Source organism: Stegostoma tigrinum, chromosome 16 (genome assembly GCF_030684315.1).
Source record: "Stegostoma tigrinum isolate sSteTig4 chromosome 16, sSteTig4.hap1, whole genome shotgun sequence".
Classification (NCBI taxonomy): Eukaryota; Metazoa; Chordata; class Chondrichthyes; order Orectolobiformes; family Stegostomatidae; genus Stegostoma; species Stegostoma tigrinum.
In genome coordinates this window covers 24863042-24879865 of record NC_081369.1, presented here as the reverse complement: position 1 = coordinate 24879865, position 16824 = coordinate 24863042, and the positions used below count along the sequence as shown (strand labels likewise).

Sequence of the window (16824 nt, the reverse complement as noted above, 5' to 3'; positions counted from 1 at the left end):
CCTAATTTAAAACAATTCTTTTTGAAGCCAGGAACAGTCAGTAATATTTGTAATGTTCATTCCATTAACCTCATGTTGATACTCAATGTAATGCAACATTTTGCCTCCAATTAACTAAAATTGTACATTTCCAAGCAGTATTTCAGCATAGAACCAACTATTAAAGCACATAGAATAGCGTTGAAATTCTATGATTACAAAGTGTGGGGCTGGATGAAAGGGTCTTTTCTGATGACGGGCCTAGGCCCAAAATGTCAGCTTTTGTGCTGCTAAGATGCTGCTTGGCCTGCTGTGTTCATCCAGCCCCACACTTTGTTATTTTGGATTCTGCAGCTCCCATTATCTCTGATCAAAATTGTACCATTAGTTTTGTTTTGAGATTTTTCCTGAATTTTTTTCAAGCTCCAATGTCAAAAGCAAAACCAAATAAAAGTCACTAAAAATGGGTAAGGATCTGACCTGTCCAGTTTTTCTATCTGGAATTGAATATTTTGCAATTGACAACATCTCATTTCCCTGCCCTTTTTCCTTCCCACCCAATGTGAAATTAAAAACAAGTTTTCTTCATTTTTGATTCACAAAATACTTGATATTTAGAGTGCCTTTTGCTCTCTCTGCTAAATGGTGTAACCTAACTCTCTCCGAATTCACACTTCAGCTGGTTTCTACACAAACCACTGCTTCAGTTTATTTTGTCCAGTTTCAAAACAGGTTTTGTTCCTGTTGCCAGAAGACTGTTTCCATATTTGAGGAGGATTTTTCAGCAGCTCTGACAATCCTGGATAGCACAGAGGAGGACAAAAAAACCTCATGACTACCCTTGCTGTATTATTTCAATTTTCTACTGATTCTGAAATGGTCGGGCACTTCTAAATACTGTTTTGCTATTCACAGGCTTCACATATACTGGTTGACATCTTTGTTACCCTAGTTGCCCTTTGTTCAACTTCTCTTCCCTGGTACTCAAAACTGAATGCTCTCTTATCCACCTGTCTACCACAATTATTAGATATTTTAGTACCAACTTGGCTGCTGACGATGATCACTTGTTCATTTACCTAGTTTCTGTCCTTTCTATGACCTTGGTGCTATATTTGGCTTTTTTAGATCATATTTTGTTGGCTTCATAAACTAAAAGGTGTCAGTGTAACCTGCACATACAGTTATCCTCAAAATTATGACTAGCTAATTAGGGAATGGACAAGGTTACTCTTGTAGTGATCTATTTATTTTGTTTGTCCTGTTGCATTGTGAAGTCGAAATAACTTTGATTTAATGCAGGGCTTCATGGTGGTCCAACTGTTGGATTAAATGATGCATGAGATTTTGCGCTCTCAGCTGAAGTAAAATATCATAATTGTTGTTTGTGTAAGCTTAAGAAATAGATTTGGATAATGGAAATAATTGAGAGTTGTGAATGCAGCCGAGACCATCACAAAAACTAGCCTTCCTTCCATTCAGGCTTAAGTTGAATGTTGAAAAATGTACTTTATTGGCTGAATTCTGAAGAAATGAAGGGGAGGGCTATACAATAAACCAGCGTTGCAAACGTAGGTTAGAGTTGTTGACTAAAAATGTCAATATTTAGAATAAAGTGAATATTGAAATATTTTAATATATCTTGGTTTACCTTTTAATACTTTGAGATATTTAAATGATCATTTATGATTTGATCAATAAATGTACAATCTCCAGAACTTCTGAATTATTGTTTGTACTTTGAAAGGTCGCTGTTCGGAGAAAAGCTTTGTATTGGGATGCGAAGAGAATTCATTAGCAGTATTAATGATTACCAGCAATATACCAGAGAAGAGTTTGAAATATGGGAGATAAACAGTTTGCAAGTTTTGAGAAGATTTGTAGCTCAGGTTGAGGTTCTGGATGTGAGTTTGCTCGCTGAGCTGGAAGGTTAGTTTTCAGACGTTTTGTCACCATTCTAGGTAACATCATCAGTGAGCCTCCGACGAAGCGCTGGTGTTAAGTCCCGCTTTCTATTTATCTGGTTAGATTTCCTTGGGTTGTTGATGTCATTTCCTGTTCTTTTTCTCAGGGGATGGTAGATTGATTTGGAGCCAGTGTGTTTGTTGATGGAATTCCAGTTGGAATGCCAAAAAGACCCTATACAGACGACAAATAAAACGAACGTCATCTATAAAATACCTTGCAAGAACTGTGACAAACGCTACATTGGACAAACTGGCAGGAAGCTAGCCACCAGGATACATGAACATCAACTAGCCACAAAACGACATGACCCACTATCACTCGTATCCTTACATACAGATAAAGAAGGACACCACTTTGATTGGGACAACACATCCATCCTAGGACAAGCCAAACACAGACATGCACGAGAATTCCTAGAAGCATGGCATTCCAACCGGAATTCCATCAACAAACACATTGATTTGGAGCCAATCTACCATCCCCTGAGAAAAAGAACAGGAAATGACATCACCAACCCAAGGAAACCTAACCAGATAATAGAAAGCGGGACATAACACCAGCGCTTCGTCGGAGGCTCACTGATGATACCTAGAATGGTGACGAAACGTCTGAAAACTAACCTTCCAGCTCAGCGAGCAAACTCACATCCAGATAAACAGTTTGTTTGTGGGACTATTGCATTTCTATATTGATTTTGTTTTTCACCTCTATTTAAACCTTGTTCTCATTGGCACGTTAATCAGACAAATCATACCCTACATAAGTAATAGAACAGAATGCAAAATATAGTGTTACAGCTACAGAGGAGGTGCAGAGAAAGATCAACACCAATATATGAGCGGTCTGATAGCAGTGGGGGGAAAATTTGTTGTTAAATCTGTTGGTTTTTTTTCCCCAAACTGTTGTAACTTCTGCCTGATGGAAGAGGCTGAAAGAGAATATAACTGGGATGTGGAGTGTCTTTATGTTGGCTGCTTTCCCAGGCAGCAGGAAGTATGGATGGAGGCAATGGAAGGAAGGCTAGTTTTTGTGATGGTCTGGGCTGCATTCACAACTCTTAATTATTTCTTGCGGTTTTGGGCAGAGCAGTTGCCATACCAAACTGTGATGCATCTGAACAGTATGCTTCTGAAAAAATTAATAAGAGTCATTGTGTACGTGCCGAATTCCCTCAACCTCCTGTAGCATTGACATAGGTGGACCAGGATAGATTGTTGGTGATACTTACTCCTTTTGGCACAGTTGAGCCGAAAATCTGGTTGCAAAGGACAAGCCAGACCCGAGAACTGAACACAAGTGACTGGACGGTACGGCATGGTGGTTCAGTGGTTAGCATTACTGCTTCATAGCACCAAGGACCGATTCTATTCCACCCTCGTCTGACTGTCTGTGTGGAGTTTGCACATTCTCCCTGTGTCTGTGTGGGTTTCATACAGAATTCCAGTTTCCAACTTCAGTCCAAAAATGTGCAGGTTAGGTGGATTGGCAGTGATAAATTGCCTATCGTGCCCAGGGATGTGTAGATGTATCAGTCATACAAAATGCAGGATTACAGGGAATAAGATGGGGGGGCCTGAGTGGAATGTTCTTCAGAGGGTCAGTGAGGTCGCAATGGGCCGAATTGCCTGATCTTGCACTGTAGGGATTCTGTGACTGACCATTTCTCCTACTCTCAGATTTAACAGATTGACAAAATTAGTAACAAATAAATTATTGTATTCAGCATGGTCACTAATCTCAGCACTAAAGCTCAAGTGCATCTAATGTTACGTTAGCTGCTAACTATCTGCATTCAAACTGACATTTTCAAGTTAAGAGTAAGTCAGGCAATTTTGTCTGTAGTATCCATATATGTTTTTAAATCAAGATATCATTTGAAGTTCTTGATAAATTAAAAACCATGTATTTGGTTGCTGTGACTTTTGTGGGAAAGCAAAAATTCCAATAAATATGAAAGCTACTTGTGGTATTAAAGAGGATTGTGTGAAAATTAGCTAGAATTGCCAAAACATTAAAGTACAGATCAGACAGAAGTAAGATATCTAGACTCCAGGGAAGAGAGAAATCAGTATGTATTTTCTTTCAGTGCTCTCTACCAACTAGCCTTGAGGCAATGGTGTGATTGCCTTTGCAATAAAATGTTCTCTCTGAATGACGGTTAATTAACATTTAATACAGTAGTGATGTTTGACAATAGGGTTTGTTAAAGTTTTATGAAATTAGTGTGATGCCTTGCTTTATAACACTCAACTTCAGAAGGCTTGTTATATAAGACTTGGAATATTGCAAAACCTTTGAAGTTCATTCTAGAGTTGATGACCACATCAGGCTGGTAAGTGCTTTAGGAGATAGCAAGAACTGCAGATGCTGGAAGTCAGAGTCAATACAGTGTGGAGCTGTAGGAACACAGTAGGTCTGGCAGCATCAGAGGAACAGGAATGTCAGTGTTTTGCATCGGGACCCTTCATCAGGGAGCAAGTACATTGTTGTTATCTGGATGATACAGTGTGACATGTAGCCAGGGCACAATTAACAGTTCTGCAGAGCAAATGATTATAATTTATTTTGAATCCTGACATTTTAGTGTCAAAACTGTACAACGTGCTTAAAAACGAAAGAGAAAAGACCTTTCTGAAGAAGGGCCTAGACCCAAAACGTCAACCTTCCTGCTCCTCTGCTGCTGCTTGGCCAGCTGTGTTCATCCAGCTCTACACCTTGTTAAATGAAAATGACTGTCTGTTTAAATAAGCCTAGCATCTCTTCTCCTTACATCTTTCCCAATGTCCTTTTTACTACTTCTGCCGCCCCCTCAGTTTTCCATCATGAAATGTAACAGAAAAAATTGGCATATTTGTGGAAAAACTGAGAATACAGCTCTCATCTGTTAAGGAATCAGCTTTTGAGGATTGTGTTAACTCCTAAATTGTCCTAAAATCAAGTGGTCCTGCAAGCTTCTGAGGAATGCGTCAAGTTCTCTCTGCAGGTTGTTGAAGGAATTTTTTTTCCATGTGTTTTGCTACTTTGTTCAGAAAGTGCATAGTTCTGTGTGGAGCTGACTCTGAAATTTAGTATTTCCAGGGTATTTCTATTTTTACCCCATTCTTGTCTATCGCAAATAATCAATTTTTTTTTTAGAAGTTAGTCATTTGTCATTTTTTAAAATTGAAAACCTATCACCTTTAAGTCCTTGGTTCTCTCCAGTGAATAGCCTCAAATTATGGAAATTATGACAACTGAGCTCCAAGACTGACATCATTTTGATGTCTTAGAGATCTACAGCATAGAAAAAGGCCCGTTTGGCTCATTGCACCTGCTGTGGCCAAGAGTAACCGCCTAACTCCTGTAATCCCGTTTACCAGCACTTTGCCCATAGCCTCATTTGCCTTGGTGTCGCAGCTGTGCATCTAAATACTTCTTGAATGTTATGAGGGTTTCTGCCTATACCGCCCTGACAGGAGTGAGCTCCAGATTCCCACCACTTAGTAAGTGGGGAAAAAATATGCCTCACATTTTGTCTAAATCTTCTGCCCGTTGCCTTAAATCTGTGCTCCGTAGTCATTGATTTCTTCATACAGGAGAAGAGTTTCTTCCTGTCTGCCTGATCTGTGCCCCTCATAATTTTATACCTCTCAGTCATGTCCCCTCTGACTCCTCTGTTCTAAGAAAAACAACACCAGTCTGTCCAATCTCTCTCCATAACTGAAACTCTTCAGCCCAGGCAATATCCTGGTAAATCTCATCTGCACCCTCTTCAGTGCTATCACATTCTTCCTGTAGTGTGGATTCGAAACTGCACACAGTACTGTAGCTGTGCCCTGGCCAACGTTTTGCACAGTTCCTGCACTTATACTTGCCTTTATTAGCCAAGCCATAGAGTTTACCATTTGCTGCCTTAACCATTTTATCCATCTGTCCTGATACCTTAAGGTATACACACTAAAGGCACTTCTGATCCTTGGGCCTTTCTAAGTTCTACTGTTCGTTATGTTTTGCTTTTGTCCTTTTGAAATGCTTCACCTCATTTATCCGGATTGAATCCCATTTCCGTTGATCAGGCCATCTGACCATTCCATTTATTTCCTGCTGTAATATAAGGTTACATTCCTCACTCTCTTTCACACCCTATCAATTTTTGTATCATCTGTGAACTTAGTGACCAACCCTCCTGCATTGAAGTCTACTCATTTATTTTATTTCATTCATGGCATTACTAAATAGGCTGGCATTTATTGCCCGTCCTTAATTGCCCAGAGGGCAGTTAAGAATTAATCACATTGCTTTGGATCTGGAGTCATATGTTGGCCAGCCAGACCAGATAAGGATAGCAGTTTACTTCCCTAATGGACATTAGTGAACCAGATAGGTTTTCCAATAATTGGTAATGGCATCATAGTTACTAATAGACTGTTAATTTCAGATTTTTATTGAATTCAGAATCCACAATCTGCTGCAGCAGGATTCAAACTTTGGGCCCCAGAACATTATCTAGGTCTCTGGATTAACAGTCCAATGATAACACCACTAAGCCTTTGCCTCCCCGACGTTTAAATCATTACATAAGTCATAGACAGCAAGGGCCCTGGCACTGACTACCGTGGGAGCCCACTGTCAAAAAACATTGCTCAACCATCATCTCTTTTCTTCCACTCAGTGAATCATGGGTCGATTTCCTACGATCCCATGGGTGCACACCTTTTATTATCAGACTCCCATGTAGGACCTCATCAAAAGCCTTGTTGAAGTCCAAGTAGACTTTGTTGAATACATTGCCTATATCTACAAACCTGGTCACCTTTTTGAAAAGCTCAATCCTGCTTATCAGATGTGACCTTTGCTTAAGAAAACCATGTTGACTATTCTTGATTGTTCTCTCCCTCTCCAAATACAGATTAATTCCATCCCTCAGAATTGCTTCCAACAGTTTCCCCAGGTTAGAAAGGTAACAGATAAGCTATTCTCCAGTCTTGCGGCTGGAAAGGAATTGAAAATTTTTGCAAGCGTCTCTGCTATGCCCTCCCATACCTCACTCAATAACTTGAGATTCATTTCATCCAGCCCTGTGCACTAATTTACAGGGAGTCCTCGACATAGAAATGTGTTCCAACGTAGAAATGTGTTCCAATACAGGGGTGTATTTTCAATCTAGGACATTTAAACATTTCTTGTACTTATTAAATGGCTACTTTATATTATCCTGCATAGACTTGCGAATTGACTTGCCAATGAACTTTGGAACAGACCCTGTTCACAACCCAGGAACTGTCTGTACTTTTAAGCCTGCCAGACCTTCAGAACCTTCTTGCTGTCCATGCCATTTTCTTTGATTGTGTCACAGATCTTATCTCTAATTTCTATACCCATACTGTCACTCTTGCTAGTGAGCGCTGACACAAAGTATTGACTTAGAACCCTACCTCAATTCATTGAAACTATTTAGAATAGAATTTCATTTATTGAAACCTATTCACTTGTAGCAGTAGTAACTGTTTCCTGTCCTTTTTCATTTTAAAATTTGTAACGTTTCTGTTCTAATCCACCAATTTGTAAGTTTGAACAGAGAAGTAACAGATTAGCCAAAAGGTGGCAAGCACTTGTTTGTGATAGTCGGTAACCACTATCTCTGAGTAAATACCATATTGTTATTGAAAATTCACTGCATGACCCTTCAGTCCTTATGGATAGTTTCTAAAATACCTGGAATAATAAACTAGAAGAAAACCTTTCTAAAGTGTGAAAGTGGGGGGGAAAAAAACATTTGTTGACGCAGTGTTCACATTGTATTGTTTAACTGCAGAACAGTATAACATTCCACATGACTGGGAGCTCTAGAGAGGATGCACCTGAGATAAAGTTATGCTTTCTTGTATTCTTTCAGGGTGGTTGAGAGGAGTCATTGGCAAAAAGTTTGTTTTATAAACATAACACTTGATAATAAAACAAAATTAAATCTTCCTTTCCATGAGAGAGTTATTTTAGCAAGTACTCAACTGATTTTTAGTTCAACAAGGTAACTTAGAAACTGGATTAAAATTCTTTGGGAAATGCCCCAGTAAAACAGGCAACTAATTGTGAGAGCTGTTGTGGATTATGTTCAATTTGTAAATAACTGGCAGTAGACTTGTTTTTAACAAATGCAGCACTTCATTGAAAGAAGTGGTTAAGGGTAATATGGGGCCATAAATCCAAACTGAGATATTGTACTGTAATTGAGAATATGGTAGTAGCAGGCAGAATTGGTACATGATTCCTTTTTAAAGTCTGTTTTCATAGTAGCAAATGAGCTAGAGTTGAAGAAAACTAGAAATAAATTTACTAGGTTCAAAACAAGTAAAAATTACGACTATTGTGAATAAAGTGAGACTAAACACTGGCAAATCTTCCAGGATCTGATTGTTTTCACCATGGGGGATTACTATTGTGAACTACCAGCGATCCCTGCCAAAAACAAGCTGTTGATGCTAGGTCAGTTGGATAGGTTTAAAACTCATTTAAGACAATTTTGTCAGATGTGAATATTGGGGGATACAAAATCCAATAACCATGTCCAATTGAATTAATTAATAGACTTGGCTCTGATTGGCCTGCTTTTGCTCTAATGTCCATAAATTATAATCTAAATTGCCATTAACAAGTTTTGTTGTCATTCAGAGTTTCTGCAATAATGCACTAAGACACAGAAGTTTGTAAAATAATTGACGCTTGCTGTTGAATAATGGGCAGCCTGTTTTGGCAATGAAGCTTAAAAGTTAAGTGAAGTTGATAATAAGAACATCAAGCTACATGCCAGGCTGCTTGTATTTAGTTATTCTGATGGTTTTTCAGTCCAGGATGTTTAAGAACCTAGCATACTTAGCAGTTTAGTATTAATGTGTTAATCTTGCAGCTGTGAAAATATTAAGGGAAACTTTGCACAGTGAATAAACTTATCTGTTTCTTTGTCCTAACAAGTGCTGTGGAATTTCCTATTGGATAGGAACCACTTCTTTTAAAAAATATTTTGGTTTTGAATTCCTCCCATGAACTGCTTTATGACAACATTTATTTTGTGTGGTCTTGTATCCTATGCATTATAGCTCATGGGCATAAACAAACCTGTGCCATTTTGTTGTCTTTTTGCTAAAGTGACTGTTAAAAGCTTTGCTGTTTAGAAAGAAACAGATAACGGAAGCTAAGATTTCAAATTGGTGAATGGATTTTTTTTCTTATCCGGTGAATTAAATGCTGTAGCATATTCTGAATCTAGAACTTCTTCAAAAAGTTGTGGATGATGAGGAAATTGATTTTTCCTTTGTAAAATATGAGGTCAAGATATTGAAGTAAACATGAATAAATTGAGTTGAAGATCAGATCAGCCATAATCTAACATAATGACAGTGCAGCCTCAAGAAACTGAATCACCAGCTCATATTTCTGTTTGTGAAGATGGCTTGCAGCAATTAGAGAATTAATGCTTTGAGAAGAGTAAATTTTCCTTTTACTTTCAGTATGCTTGTGCAATACGCAAGCTGGGAAGATTATTCTACACTGACACTTTATTGAGTTTGTAATAAAGTAAAGTTATAGCTGTTTGAAGCTCGTTGTACTTTATCATCTTGAAAGTAAACTTAAAATAATAAAATATTTATTTTGTGCCAAAATGCTGCACCTGCCAATAATTGGAATTAAATTTCACTTAAGCTTCAAGATATTGAAAATACCTGGTCAGACAATGGTGATGCATCCTTGCACAGATAAAGCTTTCTTGATGAACGTAGTGATTTGCCTCTGTGATGTTGGGGATGTGTTGTGGAAGTGAATTATGTAGGCTGTAATCCGTCATTTTTTATTTCTGATAAAGCACTGTTGAATGTCACTTTTCTAAGAGGTTTACAACCAATAATATGAAATAACTTAATATTTCCCCACTTTAATTGACGTTCCTAATGCTTTTTGTAGAAACCATCTACAAAAAAAATTACAACAGCAATTTGTAGTTAGATTGAGTCTTTAACAAAATAAAATGTGCTGAAAAGAGCATTATGAAGCAAAATTTGACACATTCACGTCAGACAATATTAGGGCAGATGGTTTAAAGTTTGGTCAAAAAGGTAGGTATTAAAGAGTATCTATGGAGAGGACATGGTGGTATTATTGCTAGACTGTTAATCCAGAGACCCAGAAAATGCCTTGGGGATATGAGTTCCAATCCTGCTGTGGCAAATGGTAAAATTTGAATCCAATAAAAATCTGGAATTAAGAATCTAATGATGGCCATGAATCCATTATAGATTGATCAGGAAAAACCCAACTGGTTCACTAATGTTCTTTAGGGAAGGAATCTGTCATCTGTCTGACCCCAAATCAACAGGAATATGGTTGACTGTCCTTTGGACAATTAACGGTGGACAATAAATGCTGGTCCAGCCAGTGCTGCCCACATCCCATGAAGGAAAAAATAACAGGGTGTGAAACCGGAGGGATGTCTGGAAGAATTTCAGAGTTCAGTGCCTTATTTTGGATTCACCCAGATTTGGAAACTGACAAGATACGGAGAAACTATAAAATCCGACATAATTGTAAGGAGCTTTATTACATCTTTGCTTAGTATTCTCTGTTCCAGAGCAAGGTGATGTTTTGTACAAATCTGACATTCTTTTAGGCCACAGATGGAGTAGACATGATATTGAGCTATGAAGGCATATGGTCGATGTTCATTGAAGTGATATTAGGAATGAGATTATTGTTATAAGGAAAAACTTCGAAAGGTTCATAATTTTGCCACTGCAGCAAAGATTAACAGAGTGACTTGCTAGAATTCGTCAGAATTCTGTAAGACTGGTAAATTTTGGAAAAACTGATGAATTCATAATAAGATGCCATAAACTGTCTCTTTAGGTGAAGCCAAAGTTAAGATGTGTTTATTCCACAGTGGAAAGCTTTTACTAAAGTTGGTTATTAAGGTCAGGGTATGGCATCAGTAGGAGGGAATAAAGAATAGTATGGCACAGAAACAGGTCCTCAGCTCACCAAGACTGCGCCAACAAATGATGCCTTTCTAAACTTAAAAAGAAATACGCAGCCCGTATCCCTCTATTGTGTGCCTATTCATATATTTGCCAAGATGCCTCTTAAACGTTGCTGTTGGATTCATTGCCACTATCTCTGGCAGTACATTCCAGGTACTTACCCTGTATCTTTTTTAAAAAGTCTTGCTCCTCACATCTCCTTCAAACTTTCCATCTTTTACTTTAAACCTATGTCCCCCAGTTAGTGACATTTTTACCCTGGGGAAAAAGACTTCGACTATCCATTTTCTCCGTAATTTTGAACTCCAGTATTCTTTCAGTTTTAAAAACTTATCAAATAATGTAAGGAAATAAAGGGATGTCCGAGACTAGGCAGGAAAATAAGCTTTTTTAGGATAAATAGTTCGAATTTGTAGAACTCACGTAGACATCAGGTAGACTAAGTGATGATCTGTGCTTCAAATGTTTGTGTATAACAATTGGATATAAATGAGTTCACTTGTGTCATGTTAAATGTATGAATGGTGCACTCTGGCATTGTTCATCACTTTCTTGGTCTTGCAATTCGCATGAAGCTGAAACTTTATTTGCAGAGCTTCTGAATTTGGCAAGTTTAAACAAAAATCAAGTGATAATTTTGTACTAAATGGCAACCTGCTGTTTTCTGTCTTAGCATCAGAATTTCTTGTAATTTACGGTTAATTTCTTGGCACAGCATGGAATTTTGGAAAATTGTGTAATTTTTAACTATTATTGTTTTGATGCTTCGTAACTTGTGGAGGAGACCTGAATTTAACTGACAGCCATTGCAGCACAGCTGTAACATTGTATCCTGCACTCTTCACTTACCTGATGCACTTGTATAATACAATTTGCTTGTAAAGCACGTAAGATAACATTTTTCACTGTACCTCAGTACATGTGGCTGTAATAAATTCAGTCAGAGGCTCTTTGGATTTTTCTTCAACGGTACGTCCCAGCAGGAGTGCAACATTTGTCTCCTAAAAAATAATTGAAGATGTAAAATCATTCAGCTTGCACGTCTGCAAGATGAGTTACCTCTGGAAATATATTCGAGTAGGTTGATCCTGTATAACATCCACAGTATCATGCAATAGTTTATATTTCAGTAAGTCACAAACATATACCAGTTAAATTTGTACCCAGGTGATATTATTCGACAATATTAACCTAATTGTTTGACACAAATCCGAGAATAACGTTCATATTTTGTAATTTAGGAGACCTGAGCTTGACTTTTCATAATTCTTGGATCGAACTGGCATCATAATACAATTTTCATGATCAAATGCACATTGATTTTCTTTTAGATTGTATCTGAAATGAACTGTACAAATAGATGCTTGCACATCTTTTGTCTTGGCGTCTAGTTTGAAAAACATGGCTTAGCATTCAATCTGTTAACTCAGGTGCTAGTGGATCATTACCAACTTGTTGGTCACTTTACCAAAATGAGGTAAATCTGACTTCAGAATTATGAGACTGTAAATATGCATGTGGTTTGCCCCGTTGATAGGTCACTGTCCAGCTTCTGCAATTTAGCAAATATTATAATTAACCCTTTTGGTAGTGTCTGTGGGCAGCCGTTGTATAATTGGCGCAGAGCTGTACCACTGCTGTATGACACTTGTTCAATGCAGTACATTGGCTGGTCTCTGAATCACTGGTTTTAAACATCTATTTTCATGGAACATGAATTTTTCATTTGGGCCTTGTTGGAAAATAACATTTTGGATGTGTTTTTAATTGTTAATTTCCAAAGGATTTAGGCATTGATTTTTCTCACTAAAAGACTGTGTATTTTGTATCTAGAGATAGTAGGGACTGCAGATGCTGGAGAATCTGAGATAACAAGGTGTGGAGCTGAATGAACACAGCACGCCAAGCAGCATCAGAGGAGCAGGAATGCTGACATTTTGGGCCTAGACCCTTCTTCAGAAATGATTTTGTATCTATACCTGGATAGTGCGTTTTAATACAGTAAAATGACCATCTCATTGTTTCTGGCAAATTCTAAGAAAGAACATTTGTCATTAAACCATGTAAGCAAGTAACTGGACAAGTGACTAAAGAAGTGGATTTTAACAAGCTCTTAAAGAGGAGAGAGTAGCAAATAGGATTAGAGATGGAATTCAGAAATTTTGGATCTAAGTAGATGAAACCATAGCTGCTGAGGGTGAAAATTGGAGAAGTGCAAGAGACTAGAATTAGTGGAGCACAGAGCCTCAAACACTTCAGGCTAAGGTGAATACTGGGCTGAGTAATGATGAGACAAGTAAGCAAGTTGAAATCAAGGATGAGAACTTGAACATTAGTCTGGCAATGCTTCAGTGTAGGATAGTGTGCAGTGAGTGATAGGTAAACGGCTCTTGGTGTGAATTAAGTGGGCACCAGGGTTTTAAATAATCTCAGATTTACAAGGGAACTTTGCCAGGAGATCATTGGCTAATTCTAGTTTTGATTATTCCAAAGAACTGCGGGTGCTGGAAGTCAGAAACAAGAACAGAAATTTCTGGGTGAACTCGGCATGTGTGGAGAGAAAGCAAGGTTAACATTTCAGGTCCAGCGATCCTCCTTCACAGCAATTTCTAGAAGTAACAAATTTTGGGAGCCGAGTTTCGGCAGCAGATCCGTTGAAGCAGGAACAGAGACAGATGATGCCATGGAATTGGCAGCCTTGATGGAGGATATGGGTAAGCTGCTTATCTCAGCCCCATTACACTATATGTTTAATGCTGTGTTCTTATTGGGACTTCGCTTGACTAATCATAAGGAAATGCATTTGCTTCATGTCGCTGTGCTGTGATCTTAACAGCAATTAAAATGAAAGCATGAGGCAAACAAGTATGCCCACTTAATGCACAACTGGCCATTTTGAATTTAACCTAGGCAAGAGATTTTGTAAGATTACTGTTTTAATATTGTATTCTACATTCAGTGTATTCAATTAATAACAGTTCCTCGTAAGATTGCAAGCCAAACACTGACCCGACTGAAATTAAGTTACACACCACTTAATTTCTGTTTTGGGACTTGAAAACCAGACAACAACCAATGTATTGTTTTCTGAATCTGTGCAAGTCTTGCATGTTTCCTACTTCAGTGTCAAAAGTAATAAAGAAAGTCAGTGATTTCCTGTTTTCTTTGGAACTGAATATTTTTTGTATTTATTCTTGGATAAGGAACTTGCTGGAAAGTTGGCATTTTTATTGCCCATTCTAGTTGCCTTTGCAAAGTAATTTCTGAAGACCAGGAAGGAATTCATTTACATCCACCTCCCAACCTACAGATACATGCATCAGCAATTGGTCTGTAATTGACTACAGGGTGCATGTGCTCATAGTTTGCCAGCAGTGAAATGATAGAAGAACTGGGTTGTGTGTGAGAGACCTAGTCAAAAAAGTCTGATTCTTATGTGTGACAGGTATACTCTAACTATAATATTGGCAACGTACAATTCTCGTAATATTTTGATTGCCGTTGACAGCAGTAATTTCTCAAATGATACCAGTGATTTAAAGCTCTTATTAGTGCATCAATCAGTAAGAAAGTGTAAATTGTCCAGTAGTTATCAGCTGTGCTTTTAACTCTTGCGCTCAAATTTCCCCCCGCTATTTGACGTCTCGCTTAAGATTAATCATAAAACCAGCATCTTGTACTCCTAGCATCCTGGTTTTGAATGGTGCCCATTCTTTTTGGTGTGTTTGTGAATTGCTTCAGGATTTTTTTTTCTTGATGAAGATGCTCTTCAATGAAAGTTTAATGTTTGGAACTGTCATCTTTTAAGTGAGATTCTGAACTGAAGTACATCCACCTGAACAAGTAAACTTAAGAATCTGTTGCAATAATGAAGAAATGTAAGGAATTCATCTGGTGTCTTGATCAAAGTTTTACCTTTACCAATGCTAGTAACAACCAATTATTTTGCCGGTTATTTTCTCTAGATTCTGCAAGTGTGTGTACATTTTGACTGCAGCATTTCATGGGAAAACAAACAACCATGACTGCAGATTAAATGTAATTCATTGATTTTTGTGTTTTGGAATCTATTGCAAAAGAAACATGTAAATTTTTGAAAGCCTTGACCGTAACCTTCTAAAAACCTTTTATGGTCATTTTTACACTGGTGATAACGCCCATGTGCCAGCCAGCATAAGGAAGCAGGGCTGTTTTTGTGGTGCGGTTGGGGCAGGGGAGATTTTGAAGCTTGAAGTCTACATTGATATCCTTGGGTTGCAGGGTCCCCAAGCAAAATATGAGATGCTGCTCCTGCAGGTGGCATCATTGTGGCAGTGCAGGAGGCCCAGGATGGACGTGTCGCCCAAGGAGTGGGAGGGGGTGTTGAAATGGTTCGTGACTGGGAGGTGCAGTTGTTTGTTGTGAACCGAGCATAGGTGTTCCATAGAGTGGTACCCAAGCCTCTACTTGGTTTCCCCAGTGCTTGTAACAATGATTTGTGGGTCATCAAGTATTAGCTGTTTTTAGGTTGTCTTTTTAGCTAGGTTATTGAGCACCTTTTACTTGAAATGTTCAGGATCTTGGTTTACCAATTGTGCGTTTTGCTGTGATTAGCTAGCCATTAGTTGTGATAAATGTGTACTCTACAGATGGGCATTTACAAGAGATGGGAAAAGAGGTGCTATACAAATTTTGATTAAAAATAATGTTAACTGTGATAGGGAAAGGAATGCTGTAAAACTTGAGTGGTGTGAGTGATTACACTGAAACACTTCATTTAATATAGGTTTCTTTAAAAACATCAAAAAATATCTAACTGTGGCTTGAATGTAAGCCATCATGCAAGCACTTACACAGTTTGGGAAAATGACAACCCAGTTACCCTTTTTTTAAAATTAACGGATGTCTGTCAGCAGTAATAAACTGCAGCAGGATCAATAGACCCTTCGTAGTTTGTCAACCAGCTGCTAATGTCAGTCAGTACAGGTAAAAGAAAAATGTAAGTATCTCTATCCCTAGTATCTCTTTGAAGAAAGTAATAATTTCTAGGCTTCTGTTCAGAAGAACCACAGATTCTCAATTTCAAAATAAAGCAACAAATAAACAACCAGAATGTCTGCAGATGCTGGATATTGGAAATAAAACAAATGCTGGAAAATCTCCACAGATTTCAAGCAGATTTAATGTTTCTGATCCAATGAACTTAAGATTGTTTTGAAGAAGGGTCACTGGGCCCGAAACATTGACCGGAATTTCTGTCCACAGGTCCTGCTAGACTGCTGAGAACTTCCAGCAGTTTTTGTTTTTTGTAAAGCCAAACAGTTGTGATTTGACACCTGAAGCACAAGCACGAACCCCAGAATGTTTCGTAAAGTTTTTGAATTATTCAGATAGTATAAACTAGTGTCCTCGGTAGTTAATGTGGATCCTAAATCTATGCAAAAAATCCCAAAGAAATGATTTGGCAGTTTTCATAAATAGCTGATCAAGAATTTACTTTGTGTATGACTGACCTTACTGTTTATAAGGATGCAGGTTAAGTGGAATCCATAAACAGTGTTATAAAAGGAGTTGCTCATTGCATATTGGAGTATACTCATTATCAATGAGCAGTAAACTCTGTTTTTTCATGCTCTCTGATGAAGGGTCTAGGCCCTAAACGTCAGCTTTTGTGCTCCTGAGATGCTGCTTGGCCTGCTGTGTTCATCCAGCCTCACACTTTATTATCTTGGAATTCTCCAGCATCTGCAGTTCCCATTATCTCTTTTTCATGTGTAAGATGTTTTGATTTATTATTGTCCCGTACCTGGGTACAGTGAAAAGTTTGGTTTTGCGTGCTGTATAGGCGGATCATTGCCATACAAAGTGCATTAGGGTAATAGAACAGAGCATA

General features: G+C 38.1%; 1 protein-coding gene across 4 annotated transcripts in view; it reads left to right on the top strand.

Annotated features, from left to right (window-relative positions):
• The window catches only part of chd9 (chromodomain helicase DNA binding protein 9), a 247877-nt gene that overhangs the window by 2151 nt on the left and 228902 nt on the right, over nucleotides 1-16824 (top strand). Inside the window, exon 2 of one of the 4 annotated variants that reach the window (XM_048546751.2) lies at nucleotides 13446-13666. The exons of the other annotated variants lie outside the window; for them this stretch is intronic. The gene's annotated coding sequence lies outside the window, so the exon portion shown is untranslated. The remainder of the gene's footprint in view (nucleotides 1-13445; nucleotides 13667-16824) is intronic. 4 annotated transcript variants of the gene reach the window in all.